Source organism: Neltuma alba, unplaced genomic scaffold (assembly GCF_004799145.2).
Source record: "Neltuma alba isolate B1F8T4 unplaced genomic scaffold, ASM479914v2 tig00004328_pilon, whole genome shotgun sequence".
Classification (NCBI taxonomy): domain Eukaryota; kingdom Viridiplantae; phylum Streptophyta; class Magnoliopsida; order Fabales; family Fabaceae; genus Neltuma; species Neltuma alba.
In genome coordinates, this window is record NW_021633657.1 from 84,017 (window position 1) to 108,222 (window position 24,206).

At 31.2% G+C, this 24,206-nt stretch overlaps 1 pseudogene; it reads left to right on the forward strand.

Annotated features, from left to right (window-relative positions):
- The first annotated feature begins 628 nt into the window (after positions 1-628).
- LOC114744291 (MDIS1-interacting receptor like kinase 2-like) lies at positions 629-3,759 on the forward strand (annotated as a pseudogene).
- Positions 3,760-24,206: the final 20,447 nt, after the last annotated feature.

A 24,206-nucleotide genomic window follows, 5' to 3' on the forward strand; every position in this document is an offset into this window, starting at 1 on the left:
ACATGTTATTGCTAATTTTAAAATGAATTAGGAAAAAGGGAAGAAAGGCAATGCCATACTTACTAATTTTTTTTTTAAAATAGGGTAAAGTAGTATTCAGCACCCTAATGACTTTTTCCTGATATGCGTCCAATACTTTCTGATATTATTATCAAGTTACATCTAGCACCCTAATTTTATTTATGAATTAGAGGTCTTGGATGCATAATAAAAAATAAATAAAGATGGTAGAAGCGCCAAGAAAATAAGATCAAGGTACTGAATGTATTATAAATAAGAAGAGAGTGATGAATGCTATTTTACCCAAAATTTTATCCTATCCATTTCCTTCTGAATATCCACCATATAAATTGGAGGAGTTTGCTAGTAATCAAGGACAGTTTTGGCAACTTACACAGCGAAACAATTTTTTAATCATTAGACGTGGACACGATTGGGTACACATGCGTCAACACAATAGAAGGAACAAAACGTCAAAAATTTTGATTTAAAAAATATAAGCGTTGGAGAGAACCAGTTAAATCGCCAGTTTAGTAATCTAAACGAAGAGATAAATGTTCAGTGCATGGGGTGTATATAAAAGGGAACTCCGGTTTGAAAAAAATAAACTAGCATATTCTGAACAATAATGGCTCATAATACAATTTCTCTCTTACTTGCAAGTCACATTGCTTGCTTGGTTTTTTGGTCACTATATCATTGCCAGCTCACTTCAGGACTTACAGAAACTGAAGCTCTTCTCAGATGGAAGCAAAGTCTCCCATATCAGCCAATTCTGGATTCATGGGTCTCTCAGCCTCAAGCCAATTCCACTTCAGCCCAAACCCCTTGTTCATGGCGTGGAATAAAGTGTGATTCTTCAGGAAGTGTGGTTGAACTCAACTTGAATAACACTGGTCTCAAAGGTACCCTTAAAAACTTGAATTTCTCAGCGTTCCCAAATCTTGTTCTTCTTAATCTCAAATTTAATCAGCTCACTGGTCCCATACCAGAAACAATTGGGTATCTCTCAAAACTACAGTTTCTTGACCTCAATCGTAATCATCTCAATGGCACTATACCTCTTTCTCTTTCCAATCTTACTCAACTTTATGAGCTTGACCTTTCACAGAATGATATAACTGGGATATTAGACCCTCATCTATTCCCAGATGGATCTAATGAACCCAAAACAGGCTTGATTGGTATAAAGTATCTTGTGCTTCAAGGCATGCTCCTTGGAGGCAGAATTCCAAATGAAATAGGGAATTTGAAACAGTTGACTGTTCTAACTCTATATCGAAATAGCTTTTATGGACCTATACCTCAGTCTCTAGGGAATTGTACACATCTAAACATTCTGTCTTTGGCTGTAAACAATCTCTCAGGTGCAATTCCCCCTACTCTTGGTACACTACCCAATCTAACAGAAGTTTACTTATTTATGAACAATTTATCCGGTCCTTTACCACAAGGATTTGAAAATCGTTCTTTTACTATGCTTGTTATCTCTGATAACAATTTCACTGGCCACTTACCACCACAAGTATGCAAAGACGGGAAGTTACTTGAGTTCACTGCAACTTACAATAGTTTCACTGGTCCAATCCCCATGAGCCTCAAAAACTGCACATCTTTGGTTAGAGTTCGTCTTGAACATAACCAATTGACAGGATATGTAGATAAGGATTTGGGAGTTTATCCTAATCTTACCTACATGGACCTCAGCTACAATAGGCTACAAGGTGAGCTTTCTGCAAATTGGGGTGCCTACAAGAGTTTGCAAGCTCTTATCATGGCTGGAAATTCAATAGGAGGGATTTTACCTAGTGAGATCTTTCAGTTGAAACAGCTACGAAAGCTTCATTTGTCTTCAAACCGAATATCTGGCAAGATTCCTGCTCAAGTTGGAATTAGCTCTAACTTGTATCATCTACATCTGGGTAGCAACAATCTTTCAGGAGTGATACTAGAAGGCATTGGGAAGCTTTCTAGTTTGGAGTCTTTAGATCTATCAATGAATAGATTAAGTGAACCTATCCCTTATCAGATAGGTGATTGCTACAAGTTGCTGAATTTAAACTTTAGCAACAATTACTTTAGTGGCAAAGTCCCATACCAAATAGGAAATCTTTTGGCTTTACAAGATTTTTTGGATCTGAGTTACAATTCACTTTCTGGAGAAATCCCTGTTGATCTTAGTAAACTCAACAAGTTGATAAGCTTGAACATGTCTCACAATAATTTCTCAAGTCCTGTCCCTAACTTCTTAACAAGAATGTTAAGCTTGTCAAGCATCAATCTCTCCCATAACAATTTGGAAGGTCCTGTATTAGACAGTGGAATTTTTAATTCTTCTATACCAGTTGATCTAAGTAACAATAAAGATTTATGTGGGAGGATCCAAGGCTTAAAACCTTGCAATATCTCAGCTATAAAGCCACATGGTGGAACTAACAAAGGAAAAATGGTTATAGCTGTCACTTCTTCTTTGGCTGCGGCATTGATTTTGTTGGGAGTGATTGGGATTTTTATTATTCTCCATAAAAGAAACTCAAGAGCCGTAGAACATAACACAAGGGCCTGTAAAGAAAATCTATTCTCCATATGGCACTTTGATGGCAAAATTTTGTATGAAGACATAATTGAAGCAACTGGGAACTTTGCTGAAAAGTACTGCATTGGGGAGGGAGCTCTTGGAAAAGTTTACAAGCTGACATTACCAGGGAAGGATAAAGTATTTGCTATAAAAAAGTTGGTGTGTGAAGCTGATAACCTTGATATTGAGAGCATAAAAGCTTTTAAGAGTGAGATCAAAGCCCTGACAGAAACACGACATCGTAATATTGTGAAATTGTATGGGTTTTGCTCACAAAAGCTGCACACATTTCTGATTTATGAGTACATGGAAAGAGGGAGCTTAGCTGATGTACTTAGAAATGATAAAGAAGCATCAGGGTTGGACTAGTCAAGGAGGTTTAATATTATCAAGGGGGTAGCACAAGCTTTATCTTACATGCATCATGATTGTAATCCACCAATTGTTCATAGAGACATATCCAGCAAAAACATTTTACTGTCTTTAAATCTTGAAGCCCATGTCTCAGATTTTGGCACAGCAAGATTCTTGAAGCCTGATTCATCAATTTGGACAACATTTGCTGGCACATATGGCTATGCTGCTCCTGGTGAGTTCAATATGAAACCTTGTTTGACTTTATTCAAAACTTTTGATTTGTTATATAATTAGAAAATTGATCACTTTAAGCAACAAGGAAAGTCTAGTAAAAGGGGCTAATATTTCATAACATGATAGACTAAGTTTTCAATCCCCACTGGAAAAGAGCCAACATTTAGTGTTCAACAGTTTCTTGAATAGGCCTCTAATAGGAGAATACTTGTGCTTAAAAAAAAAAAGTCATTGATCATTTTATCTAGAATCCAATTGATCACTTCATTTTTCCTTGTGCAGAGCATGCATACACAATGGCAATGACAAAAAAAATTGATGTCTATAGCTTTGGTGTTTTGGCTATTGAAGCGCTTATGGGAGAGCATCCTGGTGAGTTAATATCCTACAACAGAACAAGTGGGATGAATCACATCAACTTCAAAGAGATTCTGGACCCTTGTTTATCATCAACAAATCAGCAAAACTTGAAGAAATTGGCTTTGATTTGGCATCTGGCTCTTCAATGCTTACAAGCAAACCCTCATGCTCGGCCAGCCCTGCGAAATGTTGCACAATTGATGGAGATGGAGAGTGCTCATGACATATGATTGGTGTCTCTCATAGCTTTGTTTCTCTGCAAATAAAATAAATGTTACTGTGAAGCCCATGTTATGTTTCATTTAGACACCTTTCAGCTCAGGTGTAACCATATTGAAAAATGCTCTAGCTGTCAGTGCACTCACTGAACACATTTCGACGAATCTAATTTTACATTAGGGAGGACTACTTCTCATTCTTAACTCAAACTTAACCATAGAAATAGAAAGGACAATTATCTTTCTTCGTTTTGTCCCCCTCATTTTATACAATTCAACGAATGCACGAATACAAATATGTTAATGCTAGCCTCAAGTTTGAGCATTGGTGCTACCATTAAAACAACTTATCGTTGACAAAAGGACCATTAATTATATACTTAACACAAAACAGTCTACTTAGTTTATCTTGTTAAAAGAAAGGGTTACTAATCGAGAAACTAGTTTTGGTATTCATCACGTCGACATTGACATTTGTACCGTCTAAATATAGTTTTAATAGTTTTGATATAAATTTTCAGTTAAAGATTTTTAAATAAAAAATTACTTTTTCGAAAAACTAATAGTTGAGAGACCATATTTATTTTAGATTTTATATATATTAAAATAATTTTTTAAAAGAATAAAAGTAAAAAAATTTGGAGATAAGCATCAAAATCGGTTAGACCATTGTAAATTTGACCACACGGTATCTTAGATTCCACGTCATGATTTAATTTTTAAATGCATTGGGTCCAAATAAATGACGTCTGATTAGTTGTATTACAAGTTGAATAGATAAGTTTTACGTTTTTATATTGACGATTATATTCAATTATAAAAGGATTCAACAAGATTTAATTTTTAAAATAATTAAGTAAAAAGAAAGAATGGCATCTAATTAGTTGAGTCAATATAAGACATATACAGGAATATTCATGCTCAGTTAAAAAGGAGCTATTAAAATACAAATTCTCTTATTAAAATAACTCAATGACGCGTAAAGAATTCGTCAAATGAAAGAATTTGAACTCCAACATTTCTCAAGCTTCATTATTTTTTTGAAGTCACTATCCCAAAATCTTAAACAAGTATAATATTAAATAACGATTTCGTTTTCTCTCCTTAGACGAGTCATAAACTTATTTTATAAATCAATTGTGCAAAATAATTTCAAAGGGGCCATGTTCCTTTATACTTTTTTCAAATGAATCATAGCTGAGTCATATTTGGACGATGCAACTTTAAATTCAACACGAATCCGATTTCTCTGGGAAATTTTTTCCATCGTTGTCGCTTAGATCCTTCTGCTAGCTCATTATCTGGAATAAAGAAGAGTTTCATTAACTTGGTAATTCATTATTTCATATAGTTGACATTTGATTTATATATATATAACCATTTGAGTTTACAAACTTTCCATAAATGAATTACACTAATTATCATTATCTGAGTAATAATCATACATATATTTGACATTTTAGTTCTGTGCTTCGTCTTGAAATGGTCAAGTAATAGCTTTCCTTAATTTTGTGACTAAAACCTTCTTTCAAAAAGTCCAATCTGTGTTGGGAAATTAATTAGTCAAGTAATAGCTTTCCAGGGAAGTATTAAAATGACTTTCCTAACTATCAACGACAAACGTCACTTAATACGTGTTGGGAAATTAATTAGTGAGCTTTCAATTTCCATTGACGTTCCTTAGTGCTTTTAATTAATTGATAGGCCACCAATTTAATTTATTTTAATATTCTATGAAATAACATAGAAAATGAAAACTTCCCTATATTCCATGACCTATAATAATATTTGATCAAGCAACTCAAATACCAAAATCCTGATAGCTTAAATGAGTAGGTGGCTCAAATATTCACAAAACCAAAACCTTAATCATTGTTCTGAGTATTTTTAGACATTTAATTGATGTTATAAATTAATAAGTCAAAAGTTGTTTTCTCAAACTCTCTGCTTAGTCAAAAGTTGTGTTGTCCGAGATTTCTAATCTCCCAGTTTGTAGTTAACTTTCTTTAAGAACTACTTTCTTAGGCCATAAACGTAGGAGTTATTGTTAGTTTGGAGGTCTCCCAAAAAAAAAAAAAGAGGATGAATTGGGTGATAACAATTTTAAAAAATAAAACCAAGAAATGTATTAAATGGTATGTGGCACTCAGCATTCCTAAGAGTTCTTCTAACTTTCTCCCCAGATGAAATCAGGCTCTTGGTGACTGTATACAAACTTACAGTTCTCCTGTAAGCTCCCCCTACATAATGTAATTTAATTATTAGCAAAGTCAATTGCTTTCTCGAACATTCTGCTTACCCCGTAGACCTCTTATAATCAATTAAAAAAAAATATTTTGCCACTAGTTGAGATAAAACTTTTCTCATACACTTACCTCATCTATCATAAAATCACTTCTAAAAAGCTAATTCAAATACCCTAGTTTTCCTGGATTTTTTGTCTTAGTTTGTTAACAAGTTTCTTTAAGGACTACTTCCTCAAGTCTTAAATGCATAGGACTTATTCAAGGAAGTTGTTTACCTCAAGTTCTTTTGTCTCCCATATGTTTTTATTTTTTTTATTTTGGTCTTTCAAAACTACGAAGCAATAGAGGTGGTTTTCAATTTAAATGACTAAAATGAGAGGTATTGTAGAAAAACCAACATTCTTTTTTTTTTTTTGACAAAATAACAAACTTACCTATTTTCCTTTAATCCATGTGGTTTAGCCATCTATTAACTATTATATTAAGAATTAGAGGGAGTATTAAATTATTTTTATGTTGAAACTGTTTACTTAATATTGTCGAAAGTTTGTTGAGTCTGATGCGCATTGAAATTAGAAGTCCGAATGAAAATTAGAAGACAGCATAATTGTCGAATCACTCACAAGGAAGCATAATCTGGTGATAGAAGTGCCATGCGTATGCTCCTTTTTTCTGTCTCATACATATATAAAACATCTTGACTTTGCAGCGTAGAGAGAAATTATGGAAATGATATTATAGATTGCAGACTAACAATATCCATGCCAATTGATTAGACAAAGGGCCAAAGTGCAGAATAAGATAAAAAACCTGCAATATCTTATTCCTGTTGCGACTGATGTTATGGTTTATATTGCACAAATTTGAGAGCTTAATTAAAACACAAACTGTGTATTTATTAGAAGTCACATTTAGATATAAATCACACAAGACAATATCTTATTATCCCAAGAAGGTGGTTCTCTTTTGCTCAGCTTGAGCACACCATCGGGGTACGTACGACCTCTAAGGCATGTGGAGGCCAATAATCCTTATAGTCTGAACATAAGAAATATGGAGAAAAGTTACGAGGGGCGATTCAGAATAGAAAAACAAGTGAACACCATAAATGAACTAACTCTGCAATATTATAATTTTCATATGGCAATAAGTGAATCGTTAAGGTTAAAATTTAATAGAAATCTAATAACAATGGAGAAGATGGGTTAATAATATACCCCTGCCGCCTGGATATCTATACCTGACGGAGTTGAAGGAGGACGTTGATCACCAAGTGGCCGAGCTATTGCAGGGTTCAGTTGAAAGGAGAAGAGAAGCACAAAAATCAAAATAAGGTTCCAAACGAGCTTCTTCATCATCTTCCAAAAGTATCCAAGTAAAACGTTAAGCTCCGATTGAACCTTCTTATATACGGAAGGACCTCCACTTTGTGGGTTTATATAGACACACTCACGAGATAGTCTTCCTATGTATCGTTATTTTTAAATACTCATCACTTCGGTCCTACATGCAAGAGAAGTAATTAATGCGAAGAAGTTAATTGAGAAAACAAGTTAAATTAGTTATTTATGAAAGGAATACGTTAGTTTTCCTGAAATATCCCCTTTGATCATTCCAGATGGAAACTACTCTATTGATAAAAAATCTCTTCAACTAGCATGTGTCGTCAATAGACCAAAACATAGTTAGTCTAACAGTGTATGGTCCAGCTAGATCCCTTAGGATCTCAGGTTCAAGTTTCAGAGAAGACATCTATGCTAGGAGGGGGAGCCAGTGGTCAGGAACCACGAACCGAATTAGCCAGTTGCTTGAATATCTAGTAATAGGATGGTAAAAAAAGCATCAGATACTAGATAATAGTATATGAAAATTATGTGCCGTCAGTATAGATTAGTTTGGGGAAATGATTATAAATTAGGGAGACAAAATATATTGAGATATGACATCTAGAATCACAGCAAATATCTCTACTAGTTTTATGTTTATGACCGGATGAACTATCATTTTTCAAAATTCATCTGGTAGACCGATTTAAAACGAAAGGAGAACGATGACAAAGATACGGAAAAGAATTGTTAAAATTAAATTTGACAATGAAATTGGGAAAACAGAGTAACCTGTATGCTTCAACAACTAAGCCTCTAAAATGGGAACCACAAGTGTGAAGGATGATTGATTGATTCAATGAAACAAATTTTGGTCCTAAAACTATATACTTTCTTTTTAATCATAGATTGACCTAGTCTATTGTTTGAAACTTATTTTATACGTATCAGTATTAATTAATGTACTAGATATATTATTGTGTATGTTGGAAATAATCTATGATGAATATCCAGCAGGCTATCCATTAATTACTTGTAAATAGTTCAACATTTTGTAAATTATTTATTGATAATGACGATGATTGTTGGGCCCTTGATTTCAATCCTATGTGAAGAATATAATGGTCCAAATTCTTTATGTCCAATTTTATTTTATGTCTCATTCTTTCTTAGTTTTGTGAAAAAGGAAGAAAGGAGGGGGAAAAAAAAGAAAGGATTATTGGTGGTCAATTGATCTTAATTGACTACGAAATTGATTCGAGTTTGGTGGCCTCTATCTATATCTCTATTACCTAGAAATATTAATTTCCTATATTTCTATTTGCTCTTTTATAGTATGTGTAATCTATTTATGAGTTTTGATATTAATTTGATCATTTAACTATTGTAACATTTTTTGTGATAACAGAATTGCACTTCGAGCCAGGTTTATTACTTTTTACTCTCATTCAGTATAAGGTTTTTGTTTCATTAAATTGTTGTGTTCATACCAACAAGTGTTGGTGGGCATCTTAAGCATATATTCCAAGTTTGATCTTTACGAAGGTGTGTATAGAGAAAAACATTTTTGGTAAGAGTCCCCGCTACGACGCCTGACAATATCTCAAAAAGTTAGTCTTTTACTATTTGAGTGGGAGGATACTCTAGACAACTAAAAAAAAATGTTGTGTTCATATATGATATTTTTACTATTGTTGTCCCTCTTATACAACGTTGTCAAAGCCAAGAGTTCAAATAAACTCGTGACAATGACATCAACTGGGATCATAAATTCATAATAATTTATCAACTTATCTTTATCAATAAATAATTATTAAAAGTATATTACTAAATGATTAAAATACAAAAAATAACAGCAATTTGGTTTAAATATATTTCAAATTCAATTCATTGAAAATTTTCATAACAAAAATTGATTATATCATAAAGGGAAAAAAACATTCAAAATGAAAGTTTAATAGGATTAGGAGAGTCCCATTAAAATATTCCTTATAAAAATAAAGAAATATTACGGAAAAGTATCAATATTAAATCCATCAATATTAATAATTTATTATGCTCAACATAGAAATTTCTATAAAATTCAAAAGTTGTACTAGTACTAGTTTTTATCTTTCAATTTTTGTTTTTCTTGGACGGGGCCTTCCTATAATCAAGTTCTACCAAGTACATGTGTGACTTGCTTAGCTCGTAAAAATGATAAATTTGGAGAGTTAACTTGTGAATTTAGCCGAGTGTATAGCTACTATGAGTTTAAGAATAAGTTAATATGATTTTATTAGATACAGACGTAAAAATGTTAAACTCGAAGAGTCAACTCAATAGTTTGACAACAATGCGCTTATATATTGAAGTACCAATATGATCTTAGCAAAAAAAGAGAGAATTACTGTGAATTCCTCAAAAAGTCTCAATAACAAATAAACAATTGAAACTTATTGTCATTTCTTATTATGAAATTTGTCATTATAAGCTACTCAATTGTTATGGGATTTTTTTATGAATATGTTCTTTTCTTAGAACCTCATTGCAATTCTCCCAAAAAAAAAAAGCACCAATATGTTGTGCGTTTGTATGGATAGACACACCCAAGATATGTGTTTAAATAGTTGAAATTTTTTTGGGTATAAAGTCAGAGTATTCCAAATCATTTTAGACTTAAAACTAATCTCTATCGGACTGGGAGTATTAAGAATAAATAGTTGAAATTTAATTGATCTTTCTAAATTTTGTTATTACTCCAGTCCTATGTATTAATAACTAAACAAATCATGTATATAAAAATGTTAATTAAAATTAGTTAAAAGTGATAAATGTGTAGGATGTGTAATTTTTCAAATATATATGTATATCTTTATTTATGAACATGAATGAAAACAAAGAGACTCGAGCAAAGATAGGAAAAGTGATTCAAAACTTGAGTGAATTAATGTCAAAAGCTTATAGAAGTTAGAAAATCTAAATCTTATCCTTTGATTGTCAAGTTATTGTTATGTCTTGGGTTACCGTTGTTATCTACGACAAAAAATTTTAGAGTATTGCCCGAAAATATTTAAATTCTTTTAAAGAATTACATAATGGTCATAAATATATGCGTAAACATGGGCATTTGTCACTTCCACATACAAATAGTGAATAAATTGTGATAAATGAATTTCTTTTATATAAATATTACACTAGTATTAATATAATTGATAACTAATTATAAATATTTTTTTTACAATGTGAGTTTATTTTTATCTTATTCCCATGACGTTCTCGTTCCTTTTTTTAAAAGACTCTTAGTATTTAGTTCCTCAAACAAATAGTAGTTCTCAATAATATTTGAACGTCTTATAGCATTTGGCTTGGCACAAAAGATGTATTTCATGTTAAGCATATTAGATTATAAGCGGGTTAATTCATGATAATTAGGTTTTAAAATGAATATCAATTTTTTTTGCCAAAATAGAGTCAATCTCAAACACTGAATTATCTTGCACTGCTTTTAAAATACAGATTCCCTTATTTACTCAAGCGCGTAAGGAATTCTTCAAATGAAAGAATTTGAATACCCTAACAATTATTTATTTACTTAATTAAAGTTTATTAAATAAGTTGGCAAAAGAGTCTAATAAATATGAGTAATGCATTATCTAAACAGCCTTAAAACCAGTTTGATTTAGTCACGAATCCGATTTCTCTAATTAGTTTATATAGTCACACTCTCGATCTTGCTTTTAAATATATTGGGAGAAATAATTTCTAAGGTTTGATGTTATTGACTAATTTTTAAACGAATTAAGTAAAAGAGAGTAATTGATATTCAATTATGTAAGTCGTGTTTGGTAAAGCTCATTTGGAACAAGAAAAATGTGTGTTCTTTCATTGTTTGATTCCTTTTCCTCTTTATTTCAATAATTGGAATAATTAATCAAGTTTATCCAGCATTTTGTAATATAACTTTTGTCTTCTAGAAAAACTTTTCAATCAATTGCAACGATTTTGTTGCTGGGAAGTCGCTACCTCATTAGTCATTATCACAAAAAGGAAGGGGGGAAAAAAAAAAGTAATTATCTCATATTTCTGACATTTTAGTCTTTTGTTTTATTGTCCTTCCTTGAAATAGTCAAGATTTCAATTTTTTTTCATAAAGTTAAGTCTTTGTTCAGGAAAATATGATAATGGCACTCGGTGTGGATCAATATGGTCTCTAGGTCGCTCTTGCAGTTACAGCTTATTAACCTTACATTTGGTATGGGGAAAATGAAAAGGAGGAAAAGGAAGAAATTTTTGTAATGAACTTAGTTTAAAAAATTGAAGTGGGGTTTTACAATTTTAATATAGAGATGATGTAAGATAAAAAAAAGTAATAAAAATTAATTAAAAATTTTTAACTTCATTTCTTTAATTTTTTACATCAAGCTCATTATCCCTCCCTTGCCATCCCCTCCATTTGCTGTCATGGGTTTATTTGGATTAATGGTGGTAAAAGTGGCTTTTATTTCATTTAACTTGTGTAAACTTAAATTAAAACAAAAATAAGTTGGTGTAATATGATTTATGTTTGGATTAACTATTATAAAAAAACTCAGTTTGATGGGGTGAAATTCATTTAGATGATAAAATTTGAAAGTAAGTTTATATGTAAAATGACTAAAAGAACATAAATTTTATTAAATATAAATATATATTTATCTAATTGTCACTACAAAAAAAAAACATTGAATCACTGACAGAATTACCGACGGAATGAATTCCGTCACAAAAATCCATTAGAAAATTGTGGGAAATTCCGTCAGAAATATTACCAACGGAATTTGCCACGGAATTCTGTCAGAAATTACCTAATTCCATTGGTAAAATAATTTTCTAATGGAATTTGCCATGGAATTCCGTCGGAAATTACCAACGGAATTTTTCCGTCGGTAATTTCCATCGCAATTCCATGACAAACTCCATCAAAAAATCCATCGCTAAATTTACCCATGGAAGTTTGGACAGATTTTGACGGAAATTACTGACGGAATGTTGTTCGTGGCTAATTCCATCAGAAAAGTGAATTTCTTTTCCCCAAAATTTCATATCTTTATTCTTAAAATAAAATGCAGTGATTCTATTTTTTGTGAGGTGAAAGACTACATTATGTAAGAAAAAAAACAAATAAAAATTTTGTAAAGGAACATAGTGAAATCCTAGAAGTGTGGTGAATCATAATAATTCAATCTGTGCATTTGATTGCCCTAAGTATGAAAAAGTAAAAATTACTTTTGAGTTATTGGTTGATTGTGACTATTTCAAATTAACTGAATATTATTGATCATAATATAGAAGAATAAATTTTACAGACAAAATTGGCTTTTAATTTACTAATCTTGAGATAATATCATATGAAGAATATAATAGGTGCAAAGCAAATATTTACATGGAATCATGTATAACAATATTGCTAACTTATTGGTATTTAGTTTCATAAAACTGTAAAGAAAAACAAAATTCTCCTACCAAATATTTAACATATATTTTGAGAATTTAGACTCAACAATTTTGATTAAAAAATTATAAGTCTTGTTAATCAAACAAAATGCTTGATGATCTGACTGTATACGATAGTGATTTATAGCAATCCTTGTTAAAATGTAAGAGATGTATGAATCCTAAGCATCATCTTTTGTAATTTATTCATGACAACATTATTCTTCTTTTTTACTCCACAACTTCATGTAATTAGATATTGTCAATATTATATTATATATAAATATATTATCTATTTTTAAAAATAGATGGACATTTTTAAACTAAAAAATATCAAATCATTTCAAAGGATACCAAAAAATAATTAAACTGGTATTTGATAGATCATAATTTAGAAAATTAATATTAACAACTGTTTACAAATAATACAATTAGAAGGTTCTACTATAACATAAAAAACATATATTTAACGAATTAGTAATAAATAAAAATTAGAATGTTATGTAAATAAAAATAGTAAATATGAAAATAGCTTATTCTTTTTTTCTTGCTTTTTTTTTTAAAGTCAGTCCACCATATCTGATAGTCAAAGCACATTTTTAATACAAAATAATATTAATAAAATTATACCCAAAAAAATATATCAACATTAATATCAAGTTGGCTAGATATAGATTGAGAAAAGGTTAGCGAAATATTATAATATTATTCTAAATATAATATTATTGTTCTTGTATGAGAAAAATAGTAAGACTTAAATTTAAACTTAGAATTTATAAAATGTAATTTTGTCCATTTTTTGTTTGAAGAAACCATAATTCATTTATTAGAAGGCTAAATTTATTCTCCCTCAAAAGATTCTCACCTTCCCTCCATTAACCCATTTAATTTGAGACTTAATTTTTGCAAAAAATGTTAACTATTTTTTTCTCTTTCTTCCAACGATTAACCCTTCTTTTGTAACACTAATAAAACCATATTTTACCTTGTAATTTTATATAAAAAAAAATAGTAAGAAGGATCTAAAAAAATAATATTCATTGGGAAGGATCTTAATAATTATGATTGTTTACAGGGACCAAATATCAAAATATAAATTTAAAAACACTAAATTATCCCCAATTAGATCCCTACATTTCCTCTTATCATACCTCCATTTAGTATATTTTCTATAATCTTTTTAATTTAGACTACTATTCTTTATAGTTTGTTGTCATCAATATTGACAAAAAATTATTCAAATCAAATAAAAATTATTTATTATTAATAAAAGATATTTTATATAACTAAACAAACAATTAAACAAAATTATTCCTGTAGATGAATAATGCTAGCAATAGTTAACTTTTATTTTTGCCTTCGTGGGGTTTTTAATTGGACTTTCTTCTTTCTTTATTTTTTTAATAAATTATTGCTATGTATATTTTTTGTAAATATATTTAAATGTAAAAAACATATTTTAATTTATTTTAATAAATACAATTGAAAAGTTTATAAATATTTTTTCTTAAATTGTTATTAATTTCACTTTCTTAAAATATTAAATGCTTAGATGTACAATAGTATTCAGATTTATTTTTATATCTGAATTTTCCATTCTCTTAATTTTAATAACTTCTATTTTTATTATTATTTACTTTAAGTGACACATCCAGATAAAAGAAATTCTGAAAAATGATTAGCGAGAAAAAAAACAAAACCATAAAAAATTTTATGAGTATCATTAATCAATTTGATTTTCATATTATTTGGATTTCACCCTATGTCTACCTGAAAGATGATACGCAGCTAAATTTTTTTGGTGGAATTTAAAAAGCTGGAAAAAGTTTAAAAAAATAAAAGAAAATGAGTGAAAATCAAAAGTGCAGCGTTTTGACTTTTGAATGAGCTCGGCTGCTTGCTAGGGTACCATAATCACTTCTTCTTCTTCGCGCGAGACTGCTAAGGGCAAAGATAACGGCGACTTCTTCCTGTGGAATCCTAGCCACCAACACGCCATTAATCATCTAGATTGTTCATCATCGTCGTCAGCCAACATTCACATTCCCTTCATCCACACCAAAAGCTGTAACTTCTTCCTCCATCAAGCTTCGACAGTGATGGCGTCCCTCATTATCACCATCAAGCTCGACTTCTTCCTCTAGTACTTCATCATTGCCGTGCTGTCTTCAACAAAGATCTCTGCTCTTCTCCTTGATGTGGAGATTAATTAACCCCTGGGCCAGTTAAGAGAGTTTGAGGTGTAGATCGAATGCGGCTAGGATTGAGGTACGAAGTCACGGGGTTCAGGTTCCAGGGGAATGCTTTTTAAGCTCAGGTCGCTATTCGTGCTTCAGTCTTCAGTAAGTTATATATATGATTTTTGGTCCCCTAATCTTGCTTCTTCATTCAATCTGTAGTAATTTCATATCTCTAATAATTTGAAATCTTATTTTCTTTTGCTATACTGGGTGGATGAGAGTTGAGGACAAATTTTCTTGTTGGTTGTGGGAGTTTTCTCTACAGTAGCTACGGGATCTTTTCTTGCTTCAAGGCTAGCTATTCTCTTCTTGTCTCAACCTTTTGCTGAATGTAAGTTATACAATTTTTGGTCCTATTTTGTTGAATACATTGGCTCTGTTTGCTGAATGTTGTGGTGTGCAATTTTAGACTAGCAATTCTCTTCTTGTCACATATGTCGTGTTGAGTGTTGCTTAGTCTTGAGAAGTCTTTCCATTATCTTAACGCCAATCTGATTCTATGCCCCACCCCTATGAATTTGTAGGATTAAAGTCAGAGCATCTTTGAGTTGAACATTCTATTTTGCTGAATCTGATTCTATTCTACTGAATGAGTAATATTCTTCTTATCTTAGAGCATCTTTCTTCCCACTAACAGCGTGTCTTCGAGTTGAACATTATTTCAACTTTTCCCCTTAAATGCGTTCTCACACAAATGATTTCCTAATAATTTTAAGTTAATTCCTACTCTTTTAAATTGACTCTAAAAGATACACACACACACAAAAATTATTTTGGCTGTATTAGTCTGCAGTTAGCTAAAATCACTAATTTATACGACTCATTACTAGTATTTTTGCATCCCCGTTATTATGCAATGAAAATAAAAAGAGAAGCTAGTGTCATACAGTAGCAGCTTGAGTGTGAAGCAAGAGGAGTGGAGACAAAAGAGAATGATTAAAGAGAGTAATTATAGGTTTTTTGACATCTTCATCACTCACCCACGCTTCCTTATCTTCTCACATTTAAATCCATCCTTCTTGTTGTTTTTCTTTTTTGGCCAACAAATCCATCCTTGTTGTTACTGTTGTTTCAGCATACAACTTTTTAGTTCTTTTTAATCACGACACAAAACACAAAGTAAAAAAGACAATTAAAGGTAATTAATGTTCTAATAAATCTTGTGAACTTTCTAATCATGCCCTTAAATGAATACAAAATAGACTTTCATTATGACCTTCCCTAAACGCAATAGGTATTTTAGGCACAATAACGTTAATTACACTTCACATTATTCTACCTTAATGCTCTATAACATGAAAAATAGATCTTATCAAATTTTTTTTGGTAACATGAAACAGGTGGAATTAAATAATTAATTTATAAATATTAAAAGATATATTGTTAAATTAGTTGTTTATAAAAAAGGGTAACGATTTTTCTAAAATATTTCCTTTAATCTTTGCATTGGAAACTAATATATGTACCTTGTTTGCTTTGATTCTGACAATTTACATCAGATTCTTCTTTGTTAGAATGGTAGTTTTGAAAAATCAAAGATGGATGTATAATAGAATTGATCCAAGTACTAAATGAGTTACAGTAGATTTCGAGTGAGGTGTTGAGGAGTTTCTTACCTATGCATTTCAATCTCCTTATTCTCAAACATTAGGAGAGCTTAGGTGACCATGTATGAAATATAAATGTAGGTCATATCTAAGTTTTGATGAGGTGAAGACACATCTTTATAAAAAAGAATTTATGCCAGACTACTATATATGGACTAGTCATGGCGAACGAGACGACCCAAATATCCTTCACCCATTTGCCCAATGCCAGGAGATGTCCTACTTGATAACCAGCAAAATCAATATGAGACCATGGTAATAGATGCAACTGGACCAGCAAAATCATTTTTTCACATAAAACCAAAAAGTAGTTTTTTTCATATAAGATCCATTTATAAAATCCATATAGTATTACTTGCCTTTTAAAAGTCCCCTTGTCAAGACTGTGACACTACAGGCCAATTTTCTATTTATTACGGTTTCGTATATTAATAAAAGTTGAATATAGGCATATATTTTGCATGGAATGTGAGGTAACTCATTATATATATCCCTGCACCTCTTTGACGAGTTGTTTTTTCTTGAGAAAACTATTTATGATTCTATGTATAGTCACTGAGTAGGTCATTTCTTAAATTTTTTTTTTTTAGAAAAATATTATCCCTTGTATAAGGTGAACACATCAATCTCAATTGGAATATATATATATATATATATATATTTTCCTGATCCACTACTGATCATTAGGCAATATTCTACCATGTGGGATAGACCATATATGTTTATATTTATAGTTCTATACCTAAACCTCTCTAATAAGTGTATTGCCAAAACTTGACTTCTTTAACCAGGTTAAAAAAAAAAAAAATGAAGTGTTTTACTTTGTGTATTGACTCTTGGATATTGTGTTGCAAAGGCACCGATATTGGGGTAGTGGTTGCATAGAAAAAGAGGAAATGCAAAAGTGGTACCTATATATTAACTATATATTAATGTCCAATAACGTCAGTAGTAGTGTATCAAACTCACGCAATGTATTTTTTATATATATAAATGCATATTAGTATATCAAATGTTTGGTGGATATAGCCTTAAAGAATAAGTTCTAAGCTTGAGAAAACCCAAGCTTTGAGTGAAGAGAGTCTTGAAGTTTGATACGGTGTTCTTTTTCCAATACTATTAAATAGTTCTTTTGGATTTTAAATAGTATTTAGGATTTTTTATTTTCAGTTATCTAAAAAATCATTTAATGGAGGTACAATATATTTCCTTTTGTTTCAAAACTTCCATGTTCTCTTCCCACTGTTCATTCATTTGGCCCTCACACCCAATTACGTATAGGAACTTCCTATACCCTTTTTTTTTTTTGGGATAGAATTGGTGAATATGTCATCATATGCTTGAAATTAATGAATTATGGTATCTTTTCTAATTCTTAGTGCAATTTTATTTTTGGACTTGACTTGATCTAGTTGTTGTTGGGATTAAGTTGAGAAGAATCTTGCCTTCCATAACATGCATTTATCATATACTCCTGTTGTCTTTTTGTTTTATAGGATGAGTTCATGAGAAGAAAGGCAGAACTAAGTTCTGAAAAAGGCTCTCCAAGCATACAATCTAATCAGGAAGAATTTAACATATGGTTATATGTTATAGGTGGCAAGAACAAGAAGGGCCGCATCTATGGATTTGGGTCTGAGGCTGATGATGATATTTGTACCCAGAGGTCTTCTCCTTCCATTAACAGCACAAGTATGAATGCCAATGTTGAAACTGAATTGCGCATGAGGATAACGGAGCTTACACAGGAGAATCAGCAAAATAAACAGGAGCATCAAGAGATGAGAGAAAATTATAACAAAATCATGTCTGCATTGGAAGGAATGGGAATTAGACTATCTGAGCCCTCTAGCAGCAATATAAATTTAGGAAATGATAGTTGACAGTTATTATTATTATTTCTAGCTTTTATTTCACACTTGACACTTGACATTTGAAGCATTTGGATGTGGGAAATACTATATATATCTTTAATAGCATGCTTGATTTTTTGACAAATTCAATTATCTTTCATTCCCTCTTAAAAAAACAATTGATCAAATTAAAATAGCACAAAATAAAAATTTTTTTGACGAGAAGCAATTTCGCCACGGAATTAGCCACGAAATATTCTGTGGGCAAATCCATGGCTGATTAGCCACGGAATATTCCGTCCGAAATTCTGTGGCTGATTAGCCACGGAATATTCCGTCCGAAATTCTGTGGCTGATTAGCCACGGAATATTTCATCGCAAATTTTGCAACGGAAAATTGCTTCGGTAATTTCATCGGTAATGGAAAAATTTCCGACGGAATGCATTCCTCCAGAAATTCCATCGGTAATTCTTGTCCGTCGCAAATCCGTTGGTAATTCCGTCAGTAATTTTAGCTTCTGTTGGTAAATCAGTGTTTTTTTTAGTATGTATTAAATTTGAGCGAGTCTAATTAGAGCAGTTTATGCATGTATATTATATTTATATAATTTAATAACTTAGAAAACTAGAATTATAAAAATAAAAAAGTTAATATATTATTAGGAAAATTTTAGACATGCTAAATTTCCCATTTTCATAACAAAACACTAATAAACAATCAATTAGATTTTTTTTCTCCCTTTTCATGCTATTGGGTCTTTAGGGTAATTTTATCATTTTTTATTAAAACATGTGGGATCCACTTTTTAAAAGACTTCTATTCTTTCTTGCTCTTCCATTGTCGTCTTCTCTTCTCTCTCCGTGTCAGCAACTGAGGTTTTTTCTCCTAAACCCTAAACTTCTTTTCTAAAGCAGCTCTATAAATAATTTTCACAATAGTACAATTTTTGACCTATAAGCTCTTTCAACCAAATACTGACTGAAACATGGAGCTTAATCATTCCTCAACATGGCTTTTTCCTTTCTCAATGGGGCACGGCTTTTTTCCTATTTGTCGTCATCCCAAACACGTCCTAAATAGTTGCTGATTACCATATATGAGAAGGGTTTCTCACACAAATATGAGGGGCATCGGAATGTGGGCTTATCTAGGCCCAATTAAAAAATTTGACTATGCGACTTGTTTAATGAATTAAATGCCATATTTTGAAAGCTCGATAGGACATGGAACTAGAAAAATAAAACAGCGAACCGTGAATAGGCTCACTTATGTGTTCAAAATAAAGGGGATATTTCTTTAATTTAGGTAAAGTAGGAAGGTGGTTAATATATTTTACTCATAATAAAAATGATAACAATATTCTAAAAAGATAATAAATGTAAAGCAGCAACAATCAGAAAAAGGAAAATACTCAGAAGGCAATCGCATTGAATCAGCAACAATGGTCACAGGGAAGGAGGGAAATTGCAGAGACGATAGACCCCCCCTCCCGGTTTTTTTTTGGACCAGAAAGTTGAGAGATTCTACAAATTGCAAAATTCCACACACCTCACAATGCCCTCACCCCCTCTAAATACTTCTCGTTACTCTAAAGCCCAACAATCCATTTGTCGGCCCCTTTCTCATGCTACCTATTAGTCTCTAAATGGGCTTTTAGGATCCGTATGATTATTGGGCCTACTCATGATAATCAGAAAAAAACCACATAAGTTTACTCATAATATTTGTGCGAGTTCCTTCCCAAAAATACCAGTCGTTAGATAAAATTAGTAGTGATGTCATTTTTTTAATCTGATTTTATAATTTTATTGATGTTTTTACATCTCGTAAAAATATATGATGCTAGGCGTATTTTAAGTAAAAGTTTATAAGTATTTTTATACTTTTATTCTTTAGTATTTACAATTTTGATTTGTAAATAGCATAACTCAATTTGTAATATTAAATTATTATATTTAACATGTAAGTCATGCAACGCAAGTCATAAATATAACACTTCAACTTGTATGTTAAATCCTTTACTTGGTAAAAAAAAAAAATCAAATCCTTTAAGACATATTGATATTAAATAAAATTTTAAACATTTATATTTAATTTTCTTATCTGATAGGTATGGATAATTTTTCCATATAAATATTCCCCACTCCTTTGAGACTCTCTTTCAAAGGTTAATAATTTTAAACGTTTATATTTAATTTTCTTATCTGATATGTATGGATAATTTTTCCATATAAATATTCCCCACTTATTCTTCGAGACTCTCTTCCAAAGCTTAATAATTTCTTTCTCTTACCCGTTCATATAAAAGAGTCTTTTCAAGGAAGCGAAACAATTTTTCATTTTTTCACTTTCTCCTTTTCATGCACTCTGCCAAAAAAGGTACCCTCGAATCTAAATACAAAAGCCAGCTATTCAATTAACACATACTAAAAAAATTATATCTGTTAGTTATTTGTAAAAGAAGCATAATAATTTTCCTAAAATATTACATCTCTCAATTATTTATTACATTGGAGTATTATCAATATAGTTTATAGATATTATACACTCAAGAATAAAACTAGATGAGTGATTTGACAAAATGATGAATATAGAAAAATTTGAAATATTATATTTATGGTCAAAATAAACTTTTTAATTAACTCGTAAATTTATCATAAGAGATATTATGGATTTTTTTTTCTCTGTTGTTCTTTTGCTTCAAACATGATACCTCGAGTCCTAAATATATGATCTACTTTGTAATGCAATTATCTGTTATATCTGAGTCATTCAGGTGCAAGAAAGTCTCTTTTTATAACCATATGGTTATGTCCTTGAGGGAAGTCGAATCTTTTATAACCACAAAATAGTATGCTGTGATTCATGTGTGTTTGTTTCTTCTATATTATGGCTATGCTCAGAACATGTTAAGTATAGCAAGTAAGTTGTTTAGGTGTTACAATTCAATTCAATGATTGCCTATAATTACAAATTTATTGACTCAGAAAATTTGAAGCAGCATTAACGGTTGCTTTAATTAATTTGGTGAATGCTCTCCTCAAGTAAGGTTTTGTGTTTCATGAATAGATGGTGAGGGAGGTTTACACCCACGTACAGCCTCAATTTGGACCAGTTGAGACTTGTGGCCTAATACCCACCTGCTATACATTAAAAAAATCGAAATAAGTCATTGAGATTTCATGATTCCAAGTACGATTTTTCAATTTTTCCCCCTTTAGTGATGGGTTCTATTATGTTTTCTTAATGATGACTTTGAATAATTCCAACAAAGACGGCTCTTTAGTGTGCCATTATCCTCAATGCATGGATATATTCATCTGATTTGACTTGGAAATGTTTGGATCTTTTCGTTATATAAAAATGCAATGTCTATCTACTATTATGAGATTAAATTTATCTTCGGCTACATTTCGTTATCGTTATCCAGCGTATCTTCTCTAATTAACCATTTAGAAATTCTAAGATGTTAAAAATAGACACTGTAATTGTGTGACACAAACCGCACGAGTGAAGGATTCAGTTATTGTTGACTTGGGCATAAACTAAACAGGGCAAAACTTATGTCAAGATGTTTATCCATTAAATCAAGTTAGGATCCTGTTTAGGTTCCAAAGTTCATCCACAGATTTAACATTTTTAATTAATCATTTTTAAATAAAAAATATTTTTTTCCACAAAAGTAATGATTAAGAGTCTATACCTATTAGATAATTACTTTAAAAAATAAAAGATAAAAAATAAAATTAAAATTAAGTTTGGACCATCTAGATCAGAATTAAATAGTCTAGAGGAGATGAGCTTTATTATTATTATTTGAACCAATTCCTGTTATATTTTGCTATTATTTATATACACTTGTGAATTCACTTAGGGTTTATTCGTGATGGCTTATAAGTGGTTTTTCAATTAAAATTTATGAAATATAAACAAATATGTGAGAGAAGTTTTATCTCAACTTATATAAAATATGTTTATAAATGATTTCAATCGTGATTCCAAGTAGGATTTAAATTTAAATTTTCATATGAATACTTGTTATCTTATTATTGTTAGTTGTATGAGCTTGACATATAAGTAACTTAACCAAAGTTTTGTGCTTTAAACTAATATCAGCTCTGTCTTTTATTAAAATTGATTCAGCAACGTGTTGAATGGGGAGCAATTAGTGTTTGATCATCAAATTGTTAAGTGGATTGCGAACTACTCATGAAGGAAATCATGTGTATTCAGACTGTTACACAAGTTTTTCACTTTATTGGTCCATTAGCATATTAACAGATGGGACCCAACAGTCCTATATTTACACGTCTTAATTAATATATTGCAACGTATCTTTGAGTCGGTATTATTTTGAACCTTACTATACTTAAATTAATCATTTGGTGGGATCTAAAATGTCATGTCTGTATCAACGTTTGCATTTCTAACTGTCATTTTCCGCTTCAAATGTGGTTGAAAATATATCTGAACAAAGGGATGCCCCAATGGCTATATAAAAGAACTCTACTTTGAAGTGAAAAACATGTTCTCAACAATGGCGCAACCTCTGCATAAAATCTCTATCATCCTCACAGTTCATCTTTCTTACTTTCTTTTTATGTCTCCTTGTCATTTCACTTTAGGACTTACTGAATTTGAAGCTTTGATCAAATGGAAGCTAAGTCTCCCATACCAACCAATTTTGGATTCATGGGTCCTTCCACCTTACAACAACTCCAAAGCAATTCAGAGCCCCTGTTCATGGCGTGGAATTACTTGTGATAATTCAATAGGAAGTGTGATCGGAATAAACTTGGCTAACACAGGTCTTGAAGGTACCCTTCAAAACTTGTTTGCATTTCCAAGTCTTCTTCATCTTGATCTCAACTCAAACAACCTCACTATTTACATACCAGAAAACATCAGGGTCCTTTCTAAATTACAACTCCTTGACCTTTCTACTAGCCTCCTCAATGGCACTTTACCTCTTTCTCTTGCAAATTTGACTCAACTTTATGAACTTGATGTTTCTCAAAACCCCATAATTGGGACATTCACTACTACAAAAAATACATTTAACGGCGGTTAAAATAAGCTTTTTATGACGATTTTGAGACCGACGTCTATGCCATCGATGTAAAATGTAGAGGATTTCACAGTAGTTTAAGAACCGCCGTGGTATGTGACTTTTCACGACGGTTATATAAATAACCGTCGTGAAAATTTTTTGTTCTTTTAGACTACGTTTCACCCTACTGATCAAGATGGAACGGGAGAACAAAGCCTCAAAGGAAGTCTCTCACCAGTTAAAAGCATTTTGATGGAGTAAATATAGATTCTTTCCTGCCGTAATAGCATCACTTAGCTTCACCTTCAACCACCAGATTGAAGCAAATAAGATTTAATAAAGATAAAATCAAAGACTCAAATCTGATAAAATCAAAGACTCAGATCTGCTAAAAATCATATCTCTTTAAACTCAGATTAAACATCATATTTTTAACCAAAGAAAATAATCATATCAGATCACAAAACTATGAAATCCACAGAAACAATGGAGGTAAAAAACTCACAAATAAGAATGAAGAGGATGAGGCGATGGTGACGGCAACAGCAGCAACAACAATGACAGTGATGGAAGAACATGGCAGAAATGATAGAAGCAATGGATAAACGCCGACAAATGTAGGAGGAGGGAGAAAACAGAGTGAGGATAATATGGGGGACTATGAGCTCTAACTCTAAAAAGTG